Below are 21,655 nucleotides of genomic sequence, written 5' to 3' on the forward strand. Positions count from 1 at the left end.
AATAGATGAAAACAAGGTCCTACTGCATAGCACAGAAAGCTGGATTAAACATCCTACAATAAGTCATAATGGAAAAGAATATAAAAAAGAATATATATATATATGTATGTATATATATATATATATATACACACATACATACACACCTGAATCCCTTTCCTGTACAATAGAACCTAACATAATATTGTAGGTCAACTGTACTTTAATAAAAAACACTGATAGAAAACATTTACCTTTGTGTAGAAGTTGGGTCATTTTTCTAAGCACATTACCTGGTGGAGGAAAGGGAATACCCCAAACATAAGCATGACTTGATCTGCAAGACAGAGCTGGGTAAAGGGTTTGGAATGTGCAGCCATAGCATCCATTCTACTAGATACTGAAGATCTTGCTCAGCTTAGCTTGGTAACAGTGTAACTGCAATAATGAGAAAGACCCTCGGCGCTTCTATCTGCCATGTAACTGGATGTGGCTGAGCACGCACACACGCAACGAGGATCCTGGTTAGTAGGCTGCTCCATCTTGGATGGTTTAATATGGATAGATTGCTCTTAGAATAGCATAGCTTTCTCCAAAGAAGTAAAGTGATTTCCCTCAGGCGGAAACGGATTGTATTTGACATGTTTAAAATAATAGTTAAGCTAATATGTTAGGAATAGAGCTTCACAGTTTTAATTTTCTTACCAAAGAAAAATGAGAAGCGATGCCCATGCTTCACAAATAGGGTGAGAATGCAGCTTCTCCGAAGGGCTGGGGAAGGGGGTGTGGACTGTCATCCACAGAGGAAGCTTTTCTGTTCCACATCCTTCCTTCATCTGCTTTGTGCTCTTCCTCACCCTCCGTTTGTTTCTCCAAAATATGGTAACAGAAAGCCGAAGCTTCTAAATTAGGAACACAGGAAAACTTCAACAGTACTTTGAAAGGAAAAAGTACCGATCAATTTTATATATCTCTTGCAGATTCATGTATTTATGGATTTCTAAGACTGCCTTTGGCACACTGGTGGGAACTGGTTTCTGTCTCCCTGTGAAAAGTGATATGAAGTCATAGTTGTGAGGTCAAATAAACTCTGGGCCTTTAGAGATGATATCTTAACACTGATAAACTAGTAAGTTGTAATAAGATGGTCAGGAAATGATCAGTTTTAAGGATTTATTACCTTTGGCTTAAAATTATTTTTTTTATTGAAGTATAGTTGATTTACAAGGTTGTGTTAATTTCTGCCGTACAGAAAAGTGACTCGGTTATACACATAAGTACATTCCTTTTCATATTCTTTTCCACTGTGGCTTATTCCAGGATATCAAATGGTATCCTGTGGTATACAGTAGGATCCTATCATTTATCCATTCTATATGTGATAGTTTGCATCTACTAACCCCAAATGCCAGTTACCTTTGTTTTTAATATAATTTATTGCAAGCATATATAAATTGATCTTTAATATAGTTTATTTAACTGGCTCACAAATTTCTTGGAAACTTATGAGCTGGTAGGAGCCAGCTCCAGTACACCACTGGATATATTATACACAGGGAAGTAGATTAGACCTGTTTAAGCCAGATGAGTGGTATAATTGCTTTTGTATTCATTCAAGATTCTACTGCTAAAATGCATTGCATTAGAAATGTATGCCAGCGGTACCAGCTGGAGCCCATTCAGATTTGTGTGACCCCATGATGACCCTATCTTCCCATGACTCTGAGTATCCTAAGTCATAATCAACCATAACTCTGTGTGACCCCACTGTGACCCTATCTTCCCATGACTCTGAGTATCCTAAGTCATAATCAGCCATAACTCAAGTCGTAAAATCCCAGTACAGGTGACAATACCAGACCTACAAGCCCCCCTGACCCTCAGCTGTGCCACTCAGTGTCACGGGCCCCACTGGTGGCCCTCAGTCACCATTTGATTCCAGCACAAGCCTCTGTCTCAAGGCAACAGGGAAAACAGGAAGAGAGGTGAGTCATCGACTGTGTTAAAGAAGATCAGAGATTACATATGGAACTATATTTTTTCTTCTCCTGATCTAAAAATAACTTTCTGAAAACTTACAAGACAAAATTGGTACTGGTAACCAGCCTAAAGAAAAATGCCTTCAGAGTTTATCCCCTCATACATCAGTTACCATAGTTCTGTATATTGGGAGCCAGAAATTCAGAAGGTATTTTGAGATATGACTTCTCATTATTTGAGCCCTAAAGAAAATTAACATCACTTGTGTCTGCTTCCTGTTGAGCTTCTAACGTGTATAAATTGTGCAAATAATAGAGCATCATGGATGAGCTGGAATACAAACTTGAAGAATCTAGTATGTGTGGTTTGGTAATAATGTATTAATATGTTATTACCATATATATACCTATATATTAATTATAATTACAATATATACAATATATTATATTGTATATAAAAATAATATAGATTATATAATTACAAATATTATATATAAATATATATGATGTTATATATAATATACATAATACATTATATATAGTTATAGGGTTAGGATTAGGGTTAGTAAAGGTATATTATATTATACATTATATTATATATATATATAGTATATATCATTATAGGTATATATATATTAAATACATATATAATTATAGGTATATTATATGTAATATATACCTATATATAATATATATTATATTATATACCTATATATAATATATACCTAAATTACATATAATATACCTATATATACCTATATATAACATACCTATAAAAATACATGTTTATATATTATATATAATATACCTATAATTTTATATATTATATATAATATACCTATAATTATATATAATATGTATATTATATATAATATTTGTAGTTATATATATTATATAATTATATAATATATACATTATTTATATATAATTTATATATATTATATATTGTATGGGGCTTCCCTGGTGGCTCAGAAGTTAAAGTATCTGCCTGCAATGTGGGAGACAATTATATAATACTATTCATATATTAATTAATATATTAATTATAATTAATATCATATATTATTATGAATATATATTAAATAAATACATATTATATATAATATAAATAAATATATAAAATATAGAATATACCTATAATTGCATATATTATATGAATTATATGTCAATTTATATATTAATATTATATATTCATATATTATTAATATATAATATACCTATATATTAAATGTGATTATATATAATATATCAATTATATATATTAATATATAAAATATGTACATAAATATTATATATATTAATATTAATATTAAATATGTATATATAAATATATACTTTATATTAATATTATATATATTATAAACTTATTATAACAAATAAATGTTACATATTAAGTATTATTTTAGTATTATCTCATAGTAAATGTATTATAATAAATAAATATTATATATATTAATATATTATTAATGTATAATATACCTATATGTTAATTATAATTATATATTAATACATATATTATGTAATATGTATATAAATATACTATATATTATTAGTATATACTATATAATTAGTATATATAATTATATATAGTATATTTATATATAAATATAAAATGTATATACATATATATGAATATTTATATTTATATATTAATATTACATTATAATAAACATTATAGATTTATTATAAACATTACATATTAAATATTTCAATATTATTTTATAATAAATTTATTATAATAGATAAAATAAATATTATATATTGATATATTATATGCCTATATAATTATAATTATATATAGCATATTAATTATATATAATACATAGATTATATATACTATATATTATATATATATTTTATATATAATACACCTATATATTACTTATAATTATATATTGTATATATTAATTATAAATATATATTATATAAAAGTATATGATTATAATTAATATATAAAGCATATATATTAATACATGCATTAAGTCAGCAAAACCTAACCAATAGCTAGAAGGGTATTTGGCATGATGGCTTATACTTTGGTCAAGAAGGAGCAGTGAATCCAAGGAGCCTGGGCTCTGTGGTGCACATGCTCGCACACGCTGTGAGGAAGAAGGATGCACATACAATGACAAAGTGTATCACACCAAGTCCAGTTCCTCTGCGAAACCCTCTCACCCCCTGAGAGGTGTATAGTGGGTTGATTGGTATTCCTTCAAAAGATCTGCCCACCATTTTCTGGAACCTGTGAATTGATATTATTTGGGGGAAAAAGAAAGGGTCATTGCAGCTGTAAGTACGTTAAATATCTAGGGATACCATCCTGGGTTATCTGCGTGGGCCCTAAATCCGGTAAGGAGTATTTTGACCAGCAGCACCGAGGGGAGAGCCCCAGAGGGAAGATGGAAGCAGTGATGCGAGTGGTGCTCCAATCCCGGTGCATGCCAAGGGGCAGCAGAGTCCCCAGAAGCAGGAAAGGAGTCTTCAGAGCACGGTCCTGCTCGTCCCTTGATTCTGACTTCCGTCCTCTTGCCTGTTGTAAGTCACCCCGTTTGTGGAAATTGGTTACTGTGGTTCCCGGAAACTAATACAAATAACAAAACTGATTGGCAAATGAATGTCTCTGGATGACTAAGGAACCACCCAGTTCTGTTATGGGAGATTGTGTAAAGATGGGCCACAAGAAGGGGATTTTAACTTTTCATCTGGAAAAGGGCACAGCAGAAATTCAGAGACAAATAAGGATGTAGCTCAATCGGCAGTGATGGGAAGTGTCAACACTTTTTTTTTAATTGGAGTATAATTGTTTTGCAATGTGGTGTTAGCTTCTGCTGTACAACAAAGTGAATCAGCCCCATGCAGATATACACCCCACCCTTGTGGGCTTCCCTGTCACCCACATTCCTGTAGGTCATCACACAGCACTGAGCCGAGTGCCCTGAGCTCTACAGCAGCTTCCCACTAGCGATCTGTTTTATACATGGCAGTGTATGTATGTCAAGTCCTCTCTCTCTCTTTGTCCCACGCTTCCCTTCCCACCCCTCTCACCACGACCACATGTCCATCCCTTATATCTGCATCTCTATCCCTGCCCTATAAATAGGTTCATCCGTCCCACTTTTCTAGATTCCATAAGTATGTGTTAATACATGATATTTATATATCATATGACAGTTTTTCTCTTTCTGACTTACTTCACCCTATATGACAGTCTCTAGGTCCATCCACATCTCTACAAATGACCCACTTTTCCCCTTTTCATGGGTGAGTGATATTCCATTGTATATATGTATCACATCTTCTTTATCCATTCATCTGTCAGTGTATATGATCTTATTTGCAAAACGGAAGTAGAGACAAAAGAAATTGTGAACAAATGTATGGAAACCAAGAGGGAAAAGAGGATGAATTAAAAGATTGGGATTGACATCTATACATTACTGATACTCACGTGTAAGATAGATGACTAATGAGAACGTGCTGCATAACTCAGGGAACTCTACTCTATAAAGGCCTAATGGGAAACCAAGCAGGGAGAGTGGGTGTATGCATGTGTAGAAGTGATTCAGTTTGCTGTACACCTGAAGCTAGCACAACATTGTAAATCAGCTATACTCCAATAAAGTTAAAACAACAACAAACAAACAAACAAAAAAACAAGCAGGGACAATTGATCCAATCGCTTGGAAACAAAATATTACACTTCCTAGGACCTGTACATTGGAGAGTTCAAAGGAGCAGTTTGGTCACATCTATTTTATTCAGTTTTGAGCAGAAATAATCACCGTGTTGCATTTTTCACGTTCCTGTGGGAATTAACTATGTGTTGCCCCCATGGATTTTGATTTCTGTCACCCCTGTGGACGGAACGTCTCCGTTGATACAGGTGTCAGGAACACATTTTGCAAGGCAAAAAGCTGAAAACATCTCTGACAGTTATGTTGTGCCACATTAGACAGCAAATGGCAATTGGGGAGATATTGCTTGGATGACAAAATGCTAGAAATTTCAAATCATGATGGGAGTGAGTGATTCAATATAATCCATAAAGTTGGCACTGTCCCAGAAAACCCAGATGGTGAAGACGAGGCATTAGCAGCTCTTAATTTCTTAGCTTTGGGTAACTGAGATGAGAGAAAAATCAACAATGCATTTGTTTTTACCAAAATATCATTCTAGGAAAAATGAGTGCTATTAATTAAATCTCTAATTAATGGTACTCAGAGTGCTGCAGTCTCTCGATGGGAAAGCACCTGTATTAAACGTGGTACACTCACTGCTCAGGGTTTATGGACTCAGAGCATGAGGCTTCAAGGGCTGTAGGATTCAGTCCCCTCACTTGGTGGGTGTGGAAACCGAGGCAGAAGACATGTCATCGTAGGGATGGGAGCCTGCAGCCTGAGTGGACCTGGACCTCTGAACTCCCATCTGCGTCCTTCTGAACCAGCCACGCTCTTCAAGGGCTCTTTCTAACACTGACTTCCCTCTGCAGACAGCAGCGTCCTGGGGCACTCCTGTAGCTCCAGCTGCTTATCGCTGGTCTCAGCCTTTTTCCTAGCTTCTTATCAGAGGCAAAGCTTTAATTGCCTCAACACAAAGTCAGTTCTACTTGAAAGACGAGACCGGGCGGGGAACTCCATTCCTCAGTGTTCTCAGACATCATGAGTGGTCTTCCTTGCAGAATCTCCAACTCTAAATCATTCCCTTTAATTACCAGCTTTTCTTTCTCTAGAATCACTACCAACATGTAACATAAACGCCTTTTGGCTCCCAAAATGCAAACTCTAAATTGAAACAAAAAAAACGTTGCAAAGAAGACTTTAAATAAAAGCCCATAAATTCTTTTCATACATAACTAATGCCAAGCAGGACCTGAATTTTCAGACACATTGTAGCAGAAAGCCTGGCACATAAGATTTTGAATGGAGAAGATGTTAATTCAAATCTCACCCACTCTGTCTGAGCTCTTGGCTACAGTTTGTGCCAGTAAACCAGGAAATGCTTTTCTCTCCAGCAGGATAACCACATGGAGTAATTAACTCATTTCTCTGTGGGTTCATCAGAATAAAATGAGGGTGTGGGGTAGAGTATAGCCTTCACACCAGTTTCCATTTTTCTTTCTTTCCTGCAATTCCTAGGGCCATTTACTGCAGAAAGCTTCTGAGGAGCTAATTTCTGGCCTAGGAGTAATACAAAGACTCCCTTTCCTGTCTGTTGATTTACACCGTTTTGGAGCCTGGGAATGGCCCTGGCTGTCTTCCAATTATAAACATGCTCGCAGCCAGGGCTGAAACCAGGAGGATGCTCTTCAAGGCGATGAGGTTCCTAATGCAAATACCTTCGGAATTCTGTTGCTTCCTCAGTGGGGATTTATCACAGTGTTCACTGCCAGGGATTCCCTGGTAGCTCAGTTCGTAAAGAATCTGCCTGCAGTGCAGGAGACCCCAGTTCGATTCCTGGGTTGGGAAGATCCCGTGGAGAAGGGATAGGCTACCCACTCCAGTATTCCTGGGCTTCTGTTGTGGCTCAGCTGGTAAAGAATCTGCCAGCAATGTGGGAGGCCTGGGTTCAATCCCTGGGTTGGGAAGATCCCCTGGAGAAGGGAATGGCCAGTATTCTGGCCTGGAGAATTCCACAGACAGTCCACGGGGTTGCAAAGAGCCGGACACGACTGAGCGACTTTCGCTTTCACTGCTAGAGCCAGATGCAGACTCTGTGTCCCAGGGACTGCTCCAGGAATGCAGAATTGGGAACCAGAACAGGTTACCAAATGTGCTGGATTTCTGGCCCAGATTCAGCCACAGATTTATTGGGAAAAATACAACATCAAGGGGATGGGAGACTACATTTCCCCATGAGTAGGACCTCACATTTTCAGCAAGCACGTGGCCCGTGGAAAGTGGATGTGGGTGAGGGTGGCTGACCTGGGTATTAACTCCCCTGGTTTCATGTCCCCTCAAATTACCCATGAGCTTACATGCCATCCATGAAAGTCCCAGGTGTTTACATTCTAGAACTTGGGTAATGATTCTACACTCTGACTGCCTACCTAGGACTCATTTATTATTTTTTAAGAAAATTTTAAAAACTTGTTTAGTTAGTTAATCGGGCATCTGTTTTTGGCCGTGCTGGGTCTCTTGCTGTGTGGGCTTGTCTCTGGTTGCGGCCAGTGAGGGATACCCTCTGGCTGTGTGCAGGCTTCTCACTGTGGCAGCTCCTCCTGCCGTGGAGCGGGCTCCAGGGCACACAGGCTCAGTAGTCATGGCTCCTGTGCTCTGGAGCGCCCACTCAATGCTTGTGGCCACAGGTTTAGCTGCCCTGCGGTGTGTGCGATCATCTCAGACCGGGGATCAGACCCGTGGCTCCTGCATCGGCTGGTGGATCCTTTACCACTGAGCCACCTGGGAAGCCCCGTCATTTCCTCTAAACACATGTAATGGGTACCTACTGTGTGCCAGGGCACCCCCACGGCTGATGGCGGTGTTGCCAGTAACTGGCCTGTTGCCTCTGTCCTGCTCATCATCGTCCCCACTGGCATCTAATGGATTTATTTAGCTCCTTCAAATCTGACTGTCGTTTTGCTTCTCAACTCAGCCCCACTTCTTTGTTCAGTTAAACCCAGAGGTTTCACTCTCAATTGGAGCCTGAACTCCCCAAAATTAACCAATAGAGCTGTGAAGTTTTGGTTGTTGTGGTTCAGTCACTAAATCGTGTCCAACTTTATATGACCCCATGGACTGTGACACGCCAGGCTTCTCTGTCCATCACCAACTCTCAGAGCTTTCTCAAACTCATGTCCATTGAGTCGGTGATGCCCTCCAACCATCTCATCCCCTGCGGTCCCCTTCTCCTCCTGCCTTCAGCGTTTCCCAGCATCAGGGACTTTTCCAATGAGTTGGCTCTTTGCCTCGGGTGGCCAAAGTATTGGAGCTTCAGTTTCAGCATCAGTCCTTTCACTGAATATTCAGAGTTGATTTCCTTTAGACGTGACTGGTTTGATCTCTTTGCAGTCCAAGGGACTTATTGGTAAGTCTGTTTGTATAGACAAGAGCCAAGGACACTGGACAATCCTGTAACTGTGGTAGATCTGAAATTCATTCAGAGTAACTCAGGAATCTCCCTTTCTCCTTTCCTCTAATAAAATAATTATACACCATTAACTAGTTTCTAATATATTTTGTGAAACTCCCATCACTGCTCATAAGCAGGAAATAAAGCAGCATCAGCCACCACAGCAAAAACAATACATTCTAAGCTTGTTCGTTAAAGGTATATTAGTGTCTTCCAGTTTAAAATACTTTGTTTTGAGTAGACTCTGTTTCTTCAGTTTAGGAGTCTCCATTTGTAAACCCGATTTCTTTTTTGAAAAACATAGTCTTCCAAGAACGTTTCCTCTCTCTTTTTTCTTTTGTCATCAAAGTGTAGGAGAGACTTTACCCAACTTGGTGCCCTGGGCTATGGGGGCCTGGGGTCCCTTTGTTGGCACTTGCTGATGGCTTTCTGTTGAGGCTAGCTCAGTAACCCTGAGGCAGTGTGTTGACCTTTGACCCCACAGTGACGGATGTCACCTTTCAGTGATGAGGCCGCCTGCGCATGTGGCCTGAAGTTCACCGTGCCCGCGCCTCCCTCTGCCGCCTGGTCCTGACCTCAGCCCCATCAGCCCCTCGTGACTTACGTGCTTCACGTCCCTCTTGCTTTCCAGCGTCCAGTCCTCAGTCTGAGCCGTCAGGACCCTCGCCCTGCACTACTTTGATCCTTCAGTCGGCACATTGATTCTCAGATTTTCAGCTATGTCTCCTGTCCTTCCTACAGGCCTGTGGGTGTTTCTGAACCTTCACCAAGTTATGAGCAAGCAGTAGGGAAAGAGGGAAGCACTGTTTCTGGACTGTGATCCAGACACTTCATAAAAATGCAGTGCGCAACCAGAGCCACCGTTCTATCGATCGCGGCATTCTTACCTCATCTAAGCACGCAGAAATTAAGTTATTAAGGAATGCCATGAGGAAGTCATTTTTTAGAGTTCTATTCAATTAACTTCACTGAGAAAGATGAGAAGCGTTTGGCTCTGGTCACAGCTCCCTGTGAATGATGCTCTTCCCCGTCCTCAGAATGTGTTGGACACAACAGAGAGGAAGCAGAACGCCAGCTTGCTGCTCTTGGACTCTCCTTCGAGCTCCATGGGATTTTTGTTGTGGAGTTTCTACCATCAGAAATCTACTGCCCCACTAAGCCCATGTTCGGGGTGTTAGGACACTGAGTCCCAGAGAAACCATGACTTTACCCTATTCTTATCTTGTTGACATTTCTTTCTGTAACTAATTGTGTCTTCCCAGAGGCTGGTGGGCTTTGTGTTTTTCCTTATTCTGTGACAGGAACTGTGCATCCATCAAATTCTCCCCGTTCTGTAGAGTAAAACTCTGCTCAGACCTCCAAGCTCTGCTCTCGATATGTAAAATGCAATGAGCAAAGTATTTTGTCTTTAAACAAAACCTGGGCTTTTCAAGACTGTTCTCATGCTACAGACTCAAGAAAAAAAAATTTAAGTTAAAAAAAATTAAACTTAAAGCTAAACAACAATTTCCTTTTTCTAGGCATCATCTGACTTCCCTCAGACAAGAAGTCTTTAAATCAGAAGCCAGAGGCAACATGATATATGGAGATGGGGGAAAAAAATTCATTGTTTAGACATCTCCAAATAGTATGTTCTATAAAGGACAAGGTGCCCAGGGCCTAGCTCAGCACCTGCTGCACAGTAGGCATGCAGCAAATGTGAACTGGGTGAAAGGATAGTTTCATTAGCTTTTATTCAGATTACTCTTGATAGCACACTCTAGCCATCCCACTTTCTGTGACGTCCACTGCAGAAGGCATGTGAATGAATGAAGTGTGTCCACACTGGACCTGAATAGGGTGTAATCCCATGTTTCCTCAGTCCCACCCAAGCCCCTGAGCTTCAGCTGCATCACCTCACTCCTGACGCAAGAATTCTTCACGTGTGGTACACGAGTTCATCTAATGCCTCTATGTGGCTCAGCCTCCCTCAGGGACGAGGGCCAGGACTTATCGGGGCCTCCACTGAGGCTGCGTGGGAGGGACCTCAGCCTCTCCAAGTCGAGGTCCTCCTGGATCAGCTGCCAGAGGTTCTGGCTTCACAGAAAGACCAGGAAACACAACCCCAAAGTGCCCAGGGGTCAAGGCCTTGTACAGATATCTATGTTGAGATGATGATGAGAGTCTATGTGAAAACTTGAATCAATGAGCTTGCAGTTGAGAAGAATTTCAGGCTCTATGAGGGTGGACATAATGGCTGATTCTAACCTCAATGTTCAGATCTCATCAGGACGTGATTCTGGGGTGGGGGCTGTCTGTCTGGCCCCCTGTCCCTCATGACCAAAGGCTTACTGCCCTTGTCAAGGCCATACATTGTTGAAATATACGATTAACATCTTAAAATCAAGCCTTTTTAAAGATGGTAAGAGGGTTTGGAGTAAGTAAAGTTTTAGGTGGAAGAGCATATAAGATAAGGTTCCGTTTCCCTGGTGGCTCAGTGCAGGAGAAGTGAGTTTGATCCCTGGTCCAAGAAGATCCCCTGGAGAAGGAAAGAGCAACCCACTTCAGTTCTTGCCTGTAAAACCCCATGGACAGAGGAGCCTTGTGGGCTACAACCCATGGAGTCAGACACAACTTAGCAACTGAACAACAACAGGGTAAAGGCCGCCTCACACTGCGTGTTTGTAAAGTATATACAACAGACCCTGCCAACACACAGCTCACCGCACACTGATGCTGTTAAACCCTAATGCCGTTAGCATGTTAAATTTTTAGTGCATTTCCAGTTAAGAACTGGTGAAAGCCTTAGGGAAGTATCTCTGCCCTGCTGTTCTTTTCTCGTTCTGGTTTTCAGTCATTCAGTGAGTGTCTTCTAAGCCCGTCTGTTCCCAGGCCCAAGATGTGTGTTTGATTGGTTGCCTTTCTCACCCTAACAGCAGAGACATTTCAGTTCTTTCTTAGCAGTGTCCAAGGTTCGTGTTGATAATCCAGCAGCTTCATTAACTGTATGTGCAGAGCTTTCTCCTTTGATTAATACCTTCTATGCATTTCACTTCGGTTCTGGAACTGAAGGAAGTTTGCGTTTCTAATGTCTGCTTATCTGAAGACTTTCCTCTGAGGGTTTTATTATAACTTGTTCTCTCTCTTTATTCTCAATTCTTGCAACTCTGAAATCTGTCCCTCTGCATTGGAAAACAATGGTAAAAGCACTTTCCAGCAGGATACAACTACAAAAGGGCTTCTGTCAGTCCCCCAGGCATAGAAATTATTTCTTGATAATTCTTATGTTATTGTCAAATATTTCCGACCTCGTGTATCCATGTAAAGTATTCTTGTTTAACTCTTCTTATGTATAATTATGTAAAATCACTAGAGGAGTAATTTTATTGGTAACAGTGAAAGTTCTCTGCAGACAACAGAACTGTAGAGAGGACTACGGACCTTTACAGGAGGAAAATAGAAGTCCCAGGTTTGGGTAGCAAGCCAATGGTTTCATCAGTCAGTTAGGTCAGTCACTCAGTCGTGTCTGACTCTTTGCAACCCCATGGACTGCTGTATGCCAGGCCTCCATGTCCATCACCAACTCCTGGAGTTTACTCAAACTCATGTCCATTGAGTCCATGATGCCATCCAACCATTTCATCCTCTGTTGTCCCCTTCTTCTCCTGCCTTCAATCTTTCCCAGCATCAGGGTCTTTTCCAATGAGTCAGTTCTTTGCATCAGGTAGCCAAAGCATTGGAGTTTCAGCTTTAGCATCAGTCCTTCCAATGAGTATTCAGGACTGATCTCCTTTGGGATGGACTGGTTGGATCTCCTTGCAGTCCAAGGGACTCTCACAAGTCTTCTCCAACACCACAGTTTGAAAGCATCAATCCTTCAGCACTCAGCTTTCTTTATAGTCCAACTCTCACAAGGGTCTCATGCTCAGTTGCTAAGAAGATCAAGGTCTGGGCTAAGATAGAATGTCTGGATAGAAAGGACTTTGGTTGCATGGTTTAATCAACGCACATAGTAAAACTGTGATCTCTAGGAACTGAGGCTAAGACTTGGAAGTCAGTGCCTGGGGGAAGATGTAGGGACTTCTGAAGGCTAAGACTTGGAAGTCAGATGCCTGGGGGAAGATGTAGGGACTTCTGAAGGCTAAGACTTGGAAGTCAGATGCCTGGGGGAAGATGTAGGGACTTCTGAAGGCTAAGACTTGGAAGTCAGATGCCTGGGGGAAGATGTAGGGACTTCTGAAGGCTAAGACTTGGAAGTCAGATGCCCGGGGGAAGATGTAGGGACTTCTGAAGGCTAAGACTTGGAAGTCAGATGCCCGGGGGAAGATGTAGGGACTTCTGAAGGCTAAGACTTGGAAGTCAGATGCCCGGGGGAAGATGTAGGGACTTCTGAAGGCTAAGACTTGGAAGTCAGATGCCCGGGGGAAGATGTAGGGACTTCTGAAGGCTAAGACTTGGAAGTCAGATGCCTGGGGGAAGATGTAGGGACTTCTGAAGGCTAAGACTTGGAAGTCAGATGCCTGGGGGAAGATGTAGGGACTTCTGAAGGCTAAGACTTGGAAGTCAGATGCCTGGGGGAAGATGTAGGGACTTCTGAAGGCTAAGACTTGGAAGTCAGATGCCTGGGGGAAGATGTAGGGACTTCTGAAGGCTAAGACTTGGAAGTCAGATGCCTGGGGGAAGATGTAGGGACTTCTGAAGGCTAAGACTTGGAAGTCAGATGCCTGGGGGAAGATGTAGGGACTTCTGAAGGCTAAGACTTGGAAGTCAGATGCCTGGGGGAAGATGTAGGGACTTCTGAAGGCTAAGACTTGGAAGTCAGATGCCTGGGGGAAGATGTAGGGACTTCTGAAGGCTAAGACTTGGAAGTCAGATGCCTGGGGGAAGATGTAGGGACTTCTGAAGGCTAAGACTTGGAAGTCAGATGCCTGGGGGAAGATGTAGGGACTTCTGAAGGCTAAGACTTGGAAGTCAGATGCCTGGGGGAAGATGTAGGGACTTCTGAAGGCTAAGACTTGGAAGTCAGATGCCTGGGGGAAGATGTAGGGACTTCTGAAGGCCACAGTGACTGAGTTGGTGCTTGTGGACCCCAGGATGGGGAAGAAGTTGAGGGGAGTCTAGAAGAAGACAGTTGTGTAAGAGAGTTGACTGAAGAGAGGCCAAAATGATAATTAAAAATTTAACTCATGTTACCATAAACCCCTTCAAAACCCTTTGGTGTTACCTTGGTACTAAATATAAGCTTCTCAAACTTTAGAAATTAACTGCTGTTGAAAATTCCTAGTCTGTGCTGCATAGATTCTGATGATTCATTTGTAAGGTCAGACTCGGAAGTTACTTCTTTATGTAATAGCCCGAGTGATTTGCCCACATTTTTACAAACACTGTACATCAGGATAAAGTCCAAATTCCTGACCATAAAAATGAGCGTCCTCTAGATTTTTCAAGGCTATTTAAGCATTTGTTCTTCTTTGTTAAGTCATTTGTAATACCACCGAGGTTGAACCTTTCCCTTTATAAAACATTGCATCCCACAGCATTGTAATAGAGCTTTCAGAAAATAAGAACAGCTTCTCAACTGCACACCTATCCTTTTCTACAAATAGTGAGCAATTTAAAGATAGGGACGAGCACTTGCCTCTGATTTCTCAGTGCTCAGTACAGCGCTTAGTTTAGAATAAGCTCTCAAAGTCAGTTCTACTGGAACCTTCCTAGACTGTTAGTGGGAATATAAATGGGTGCAGCCTCTATGAAGAACAGTGTGCTGGTTCCTCAAAAACCTAGAAATAGAGCTACCGAATGCTCCTGGGCATTTATCCAGAGGAAACCATAATTCAAAAAATACACGCCCCCACTTCCTTCCCTCTCATTGCTTCTCCATCAACAGTGTCTTCCTGCACACCTGTACACGAGGTCCTGGACCCCACCCACCTCACCGAGTTCCACCCGAATGAGGGCTTGTGACTGACCTCACCTCACCCTGGCTCAAGGGCATCACGGAGAAATCCTTCACCAAGCTGAATGGCACCCAGCTGCACTTCAAGCCAGCCTAATAGCTGACAAGGAGCCCAGCCTGGAGGTGTTCAGCTCCCACTGAGGCCTGAAGGAGTGGCTGGAGGCAGGAATGTCCAACTCTCTGCCTGAGATGCTGCTGCCCAGGGCTCCTGGAGAACCTGTGGGTCGTTGCCTGGGGCCTCTCCCTGAAGTGCCCAGTGGTGATCAGGTATGGCGTTAACATCCTGCAGCTGGTGGGCCACAAGTGCGTGATGGTATATAATAATCATCTTAGTTCTGCATGAGAAAGAATTCAGGAGTGTGAGTTATGTTTACAACAATTTGGAGGTGGGTCAGAGAGGATCTTGCTGCGATTTGTGTTGGGGAGTGTTTTGCCTGTGTATTTCTCTGGGGGTTTTGTCATTTCTGACCTTGCATTTGGGTCTTAGGTCCCCTTTGGGTTTATTTTTGTGTGTGGTGTGCTTTTGCGTGTAGCTGTCCAGTTTTCTAGCACCACTTGTTGAGGAGGCTTTCTCTTCTCTGTCGTATATTCTTGCCTCTTTGTCAGTGGTGGGGTGACCGTGGGTGTTATGTTTATCTCTGGGCTTTCTATCTTGCTGTCTTGTTCCATTGATCTATGTTTTCATTTTTGTGCTGGTGCCATACTGTCTCGATTGCTGCGGCTTTGTGATATAATCTGAGGTCTGGGCGCCTGGTTGCTCCAGTTCGTTTTTCTTCTTAGGATTGTTTGGCTGTTCAGGGTCTTTTGTGTTTCCCTGCAGATTGCGGAACTTTTTGTTCTGGTTCTGTGAAAAATGCCATTGGTCATTTGATAGTGATTGCACTGAATCTGAAGATAGTATACAGAGTGAAGTAAGTCAGGAAGAGAAAAACAAATATATTAAGGCATATATATGGAATCCAGAAAAATGGTACTGATGAGCCTGTTTGCAGGGTAGGAATAGAGACACAGATATGCAGAATGGACTTGTGGACATAGCATGGGAAGCGAAGAGTGGGAGGCACTGAGAAAGCAGCATTGACGTGTATACTCTGCTGTGCCATGCCATGCTAGGTCATTTCAGTCATGTCTGACTCTGTGTGACCCCAAGGACTATAGCCCTCCAGGCTCCTCTGTCTGTGGGATTCTCCAGGCAAGAATATTGGAGTGGGTTGCCATTCCCTCTTCCAGAGGATCTTCTCCACCCAGGGATCAAACTCACGTCTTTATGTCTTCTGCATTGGCAGGCGGGTTCTTTACCAATAGCATCATGTCACTTCAGTTCAGTTCAGTTACTCAGTCATGTCCGACTCTTTGTGACCCCATGGACTGCAGCACGCCAGGCCTCCCTGTCTATCACCAACTCCAAGAGTTTACTCAAACTCATGTCCATTGAGTCAGTGATGCCATCCAACCATCTCATCCTCTGTTGTCCCCTTCTCCTCCTGCCTTCAGTCTTTCCCAGCATCAGGGTCTTTTCCAATGAGTCAGTTCTTCGAATCAGGTGTCTGAAGTATTGGAGTTTCAGTTTCAGCATCAGTCCTTCTAATGAATATTCAGGACGGAGCTCCTTTAGGATGGACTGGTTGGATCCCTTGCAGTACAAGGGACTCTCAAGAGCCTTCTCCAACACCACAGTTCAAAAGCATCAATTCTTCGGTGCTCAGCTTTCTTTATAGTCCAACTCTCACATCCATACATGACTACTGAAAAAACCATAGCCTTGACTAGATGGACCTTTTTTTTTTGTGACAAAGTAATGTTTCTGCTTTTTAATATGCTCTCTAGGTTGGTCATAACTTTCCTTCCAAGGAGTAAGCATCTTTTAATTTCATGGCTGCAATCACCATCTGCTTGGCAAGAGTTAGTTCTTTTTTATAACCAAGTAATAATCCCTTGTATATATGTCTCCTCTTCTTTATCCATCCATCCACTGAGGTTGTTTACGTATTTTGGTAACTGTAAATAATGCTGCAATGAACATGGTCAGGTGCAGATATCTTTTTGAATTAGTGTTTTCATTTTCTTCTTTTTTTAAAATATAAATTTATTTATTTTAATTGGAAGTTAATTACAATATTGTATTGGTTTTGCCATACATCAACATGAATCCACCATGGGTGTACACGTGCTCCCCATCCTGAACCCCGCCTCCTCCTCCCTCCCTATACCATCCCTTGGGGTCGTCCCAGTGCACCAGCCCCAAGCATCCTGTATCGTGCATCAAACTTGGACTGGCGATTCATTTCATATATGATATTATACATGTTTCAATGCCATTCTCCCAAATCATCCCACCCTCTCCCTCTCCCACAGAGTCCAAAAGACTGTTCCATACATCTGTGTCTCTTGTGCTATCTCGCATACAGGGTTGTCGTTACCATCTTTCTAAATTCCATATATATGCATTAGTATACTGTATTGGTGTTTTCTTTCTGATAAATATCCAGAAGTGGAATGGCTGAATCATATGGAAGTTCTATTTTTAATTTTTTGAGGAACCTCCATACTGTTTTCTGTGGTGACTGCACCAATTTACATTCCCACCAGGAGTGTACGAGGGCTCCCTTTTCTCCATTCTTGCCAACATTGTTGGCATTTGTTGTTATTTGTTCTCTTTTTCATAACAGCTATTCTGATAGGTGTGAGGTGACATCTCATTGGGGTTTGATTTGTACTTCCCTTATAATTAATGTTGCTAAGCATCTTTTCATGTGCTAGATTCTGGGTGCATGTGGCAGCTTTAGCAAGGGGCCAGGAGGATGCTGTGACTCCTCGTGTGTGCTTGCCCCAGCTGGGGGGTGGGTGAGTGCTACAGCAGCTGGCTGTAGCAGGGCAGTGGGTGCTTTCTGTATCCGTGTGTAACCACCTGTGCTTGCAGGTGGGGGGAGTCCAGTAATGCCTTCCCCCAATGCCTCGGTCCCCAGGGAGAGTTTCATCTGTCCCCCACCCCACCAGCTGATGCTCCAAGATTAGCAAACGAATATTCTTCAGTCAGATGGGGTGTCTTTTGTGCTGAGTCCCGGAGTAACTGAGACCACAGCAAGTCCTTTGAAAAGGGAAATGCAGTCCTCTACAGCCCTCTGGGGCCTTGGACACAAGCCCCAGTGGTTTTCTGCAGGCATGAGGAGGCCCATCTCTCTGATGCTTGTCCAGGGGTAGGGATGCCTGGCATGGAGCACAAACCTTTTCTCTGGGAGAAGCTCAAACCTGTGAGATCCGTCGCTGTTGCGGGTCACCACGAGGGGCGGGGCTCTGATGAGCCCACATCCCCACCTCTCGCCCCATCTCACATGGTGCTTTCACCCTGCTTGTGCAGGAGTAGTTCAGCCAGTCTGCAGTTCTTTTCAGAGGACATCATTCCATGTGCAGCTGGCATGCGCTGTGTCCCGGGAGCGGGGCGGGGTGGGGGGGGGCAGTGCTTGAGTTCAGGATCTTTCCATGCCAACGTCTTGGACTGCCATCTCACTTTTATCTAAATTGGGATGATTATGCTTTGCTACAAGAACCCATATGTATATCAGTATCAGTATTATTTACCCATTCTTACTGTGGGTAGATATACATGGCTTCTATAAAGTAATTACTTATTATTATGCCTTTTTAAGTGATTATTGAAAGGCTTTTTTACAATTATATCCAACGATGCAATGGTTATAATACTAATTACTAACACTGTAACTGTTAAATGTATAACAAGTTTTAAAATATTTTCTTACTGATTTTGTCAAGTGACCTCTACAAACATTAAACTACCATTGGTTGGTACTATTTTATGGTAATGCATCTTCCCCAAAGTTTTGTTTTTAAGAAACAAAACCATTGAGAAAGATTGCCCAAATATTATTACAACTTCATAAAGACTTAAATAAAGATAACTGCTCTGCTAGGGAAGAATTTTTGAGGAAAATGCATTCCCCTTATGTTTAGATATACGTGGTAGAAATACCCATCGTTATGACTTTGCCTTCTCCATGAACTTTCTGTTTTCCCACATTCTTTCTTGGGTCACTTTTTTTACAAAGGAGATTTTAAGTGATAATGCCTTGTTGGTTTCTATGATTCTATCAATACTCTCTTTATAGAGCAGCTTAGGGCGTTCTGCGTCAGTGGACAGAGTTTCTGCTTCACGAGGCTTCCTTGCGAGCTTGGCAGCGAGATGACCGGAGTCAGCAGTCGCTGCAGAGCGGAGGCAGGCCCTGGCTTACGCTGTTGGCAGCATACAGTGGGCAGAGGTCGTTCCGTCAGCGGATGCTTACTGAGCGTCTGCTGAGACGCCGGAACTCGGCTCACGTTGACCGTGCGTTCTGAGCACGCTTTGTCGGTTTCACACTCTCAGCATCAACTCTCAGCATCAGCTCTTTCCATCAATTTTTGGTTGTTTTATGTTTTTGTGTTTTGTTTTTTAACTTTTACAATGCTGTGTTGGTTTCAGTCATACAACAATGTGAGTGAGTGAGTGAGTGGAAGCCGCTCAGTCGTGTCTGACTCCTTGCGACCCCACGGACTATTCAGTCCATGGAGTTCTCCAGGCCAGAATACTGGCGTGGGGAGCCTTTCCCTTCTCCAGGGGATCTTCCCAACCCAGGCATCGAAACTCAGGTCTCCTGTATTGCAGGTGGATTCTTTACCAGCTGAGCTATCAGGGAAACCTCGGACAATGTGAACCACCCAGAACTACACATACATCCCCTCCTCCTGAACCTCCCTCCGTCGCCATCCTGCCCGCCTCCCATCATCACAGCCTGGGCTCCTGTGCTGCGCGCAGCTTCTCACCAGCTGCCCCTCTCAGCCCGGGGGCGTATATATCTTGATGCGGCTTCCTCCCTTTGTCCCCCCTCTCCTTCCCCCACTGTGTCCACAAGTCCATTCTCCAGGTCTGCGTCTCCATTCCTTCCCTGAAAACAGGTTCATCAGGACCATTTTTCTAGATTACATACATATATACATTAATATGCTGTGTTTATTTTTCCTTTTCTGATTTACTTCACTCTGTATAACAGGCTGTCGGTTGTTAAAATATGTAAGCTAAGGGTCCATTACAATAAGTTGTCCCACGACTCAGCTCCAAAGTCAAAGTGACATTTTTTTTGAGAACCATCAATATTATGATTTACCCATTATATGTGATGGAATTAGTCTTCAAACTGCTTTTCTGACAGGTGATTTTGCTTGATTAACATGGTTATAGGAAAATCCCAAGATCAACACTGTCAAAACCAAGCATCATTATATGTCTATGATTTGGAACACTCTAAAGATGATTAATTTGAGAAGAGAATGGGGACATTGCTTTTGAAAATACATGCCTTCTGTTTTATCGCAATATACTGTTGAACCATAAATAACCAGTGTTGAAATATATCGTCTTGTTGCTGAGATGTTTTGACATCTGGCCCTTCTGCAATAAAAACTTTGCATGCATTTTGCTTCCATAAATATATGTTGCTTCGTGCACAAAAACATGCCATTCTATATTTCATATAGCTGTTAAAGGTCCATTTTTAGAATTATGCAGATTTAGATGCACAATACAGAGTAGAAGTAACATTTTTTTATACAAGTCATAAAACTGGTAAATTGTTTCATAATTTCTCTTTACTAGAATAGCTTCCTTTGAACTGAAAAACTATTTTCAAGGCTTCTCATAAAAGTAAAATTATGAGTCAAAATGGTTTGCACAAAACAGATTTGTTTGTTTTACATATTTTGAATTATTCTAGAATTACCGTATGCTATTCTCTCATAATCTTTTGTTACAGAATCAAAAATAGAGCCATAGTTCAATAGAGCAGATGAAGCGACTACAGTCCCTACATAATGTGTGACAACTTTGCATCATATCAATTTGCTTAAAAGACTAAGCAAACTAAAATACTTAGTATTATAAGATATGTAGTTAAAAATTATACCTCTTAGAAGGATGATATCAACTGATGATTATACAGGAGAGAAATGTGTATTAAGCGACCATTCTAAAATTCCTTTCACTCAACAGCGATTCCCTCTGGGTCCATGACACACTCTCTGGTTAGTCTTGGGAAGAAACTCGCGGTTTATTTCCTAAACTCACAACTGGGACCACGGTTGCAAGGCTTAAACAAAACCTTGGCAGCACCCCACTTGCTGCGGCCAAGGTCAGGGTCCTGTGGCTGTGACAACTGGGCCGCGTTGGCCTCTCTGCCGTGGCAAGGATGGTCAGAGAGTCCTGGGTTCAGATCCCGTATCCTGCCCTGACACTGACATCAGAAATCGTTTCTGTTTCTCCTGAATCCCCAGAACCATGGCACTCAGGCTGCCATTGCAATCTGACCTTGCATGAAGGTATTCCAGCTCATATCCTGTTTCTCCAGCTGGACTGCATTTGCTTAAAAGGGTAAGGATTGCGCCTTGTTTATTGCTGTGACCCCTAATACTGTCTAGTCTAGGACTTTCCACGTGGTATGTACAGTAAGCTAACTGCTATAAACCTTCAAGTCGGGCACTTTCAAAGATGCGAACGTGCATCCGGTTCCAGCAGGAACCAGAACCCGCGCCACGGACGTCAGCACGAGTGCCGCTGCCGCCGGACTCCGTCTGCGCTGGCGACCCCTCAGCCCCGCCGTCTCCCCACCCACCCAGTCAGCGCTCTTCCTGCCTGTTCACCCGATGCCAG

The 21,655-nt window shown here is 42.0% G+C and overlaps 1 long non-coding RNA gene across 1 annotated transcript in view; it reads left to right on the plus strand.

The window, feature by feature from the left end:
- Window positions 1-1,850: 1,850 nt before the first annotated feature.
- Window positions 1,851-21,655, plus strand: part of LOC139180224 (uncharacterized) — a 70,757-nt gene continuing 50,952 nt past the window's right edge. The window contains exons 1-2 of the long non-coding RNA XR_011564549.1: window positions 1,851-1,964; window positions 14,893-15,228. This is a non-coding gene — a long non-coding RNA (uncharacterized lncRNA). The remainder of the gene's footprint in view (window positions 1,965-14,892; window positions 15,229-21,655) is intronic.

This window comes from Bos indicus, chromosome 27, assembly GCF_029378745.1.
Source record: "Bos indicus isolate NIAB-ARS_2022 breed Sahiwal x Tharparkar chromosome 27, NIAB-ARS_B.indTharparkar_mat_pri_1.0, whole genome shotgun sequence".
Lineage (NCBI taxonomy): Eukaryota > Metazoa > Chordata > Mammalia > Artiodactyla > Bovidae > Bos > Bos indicus.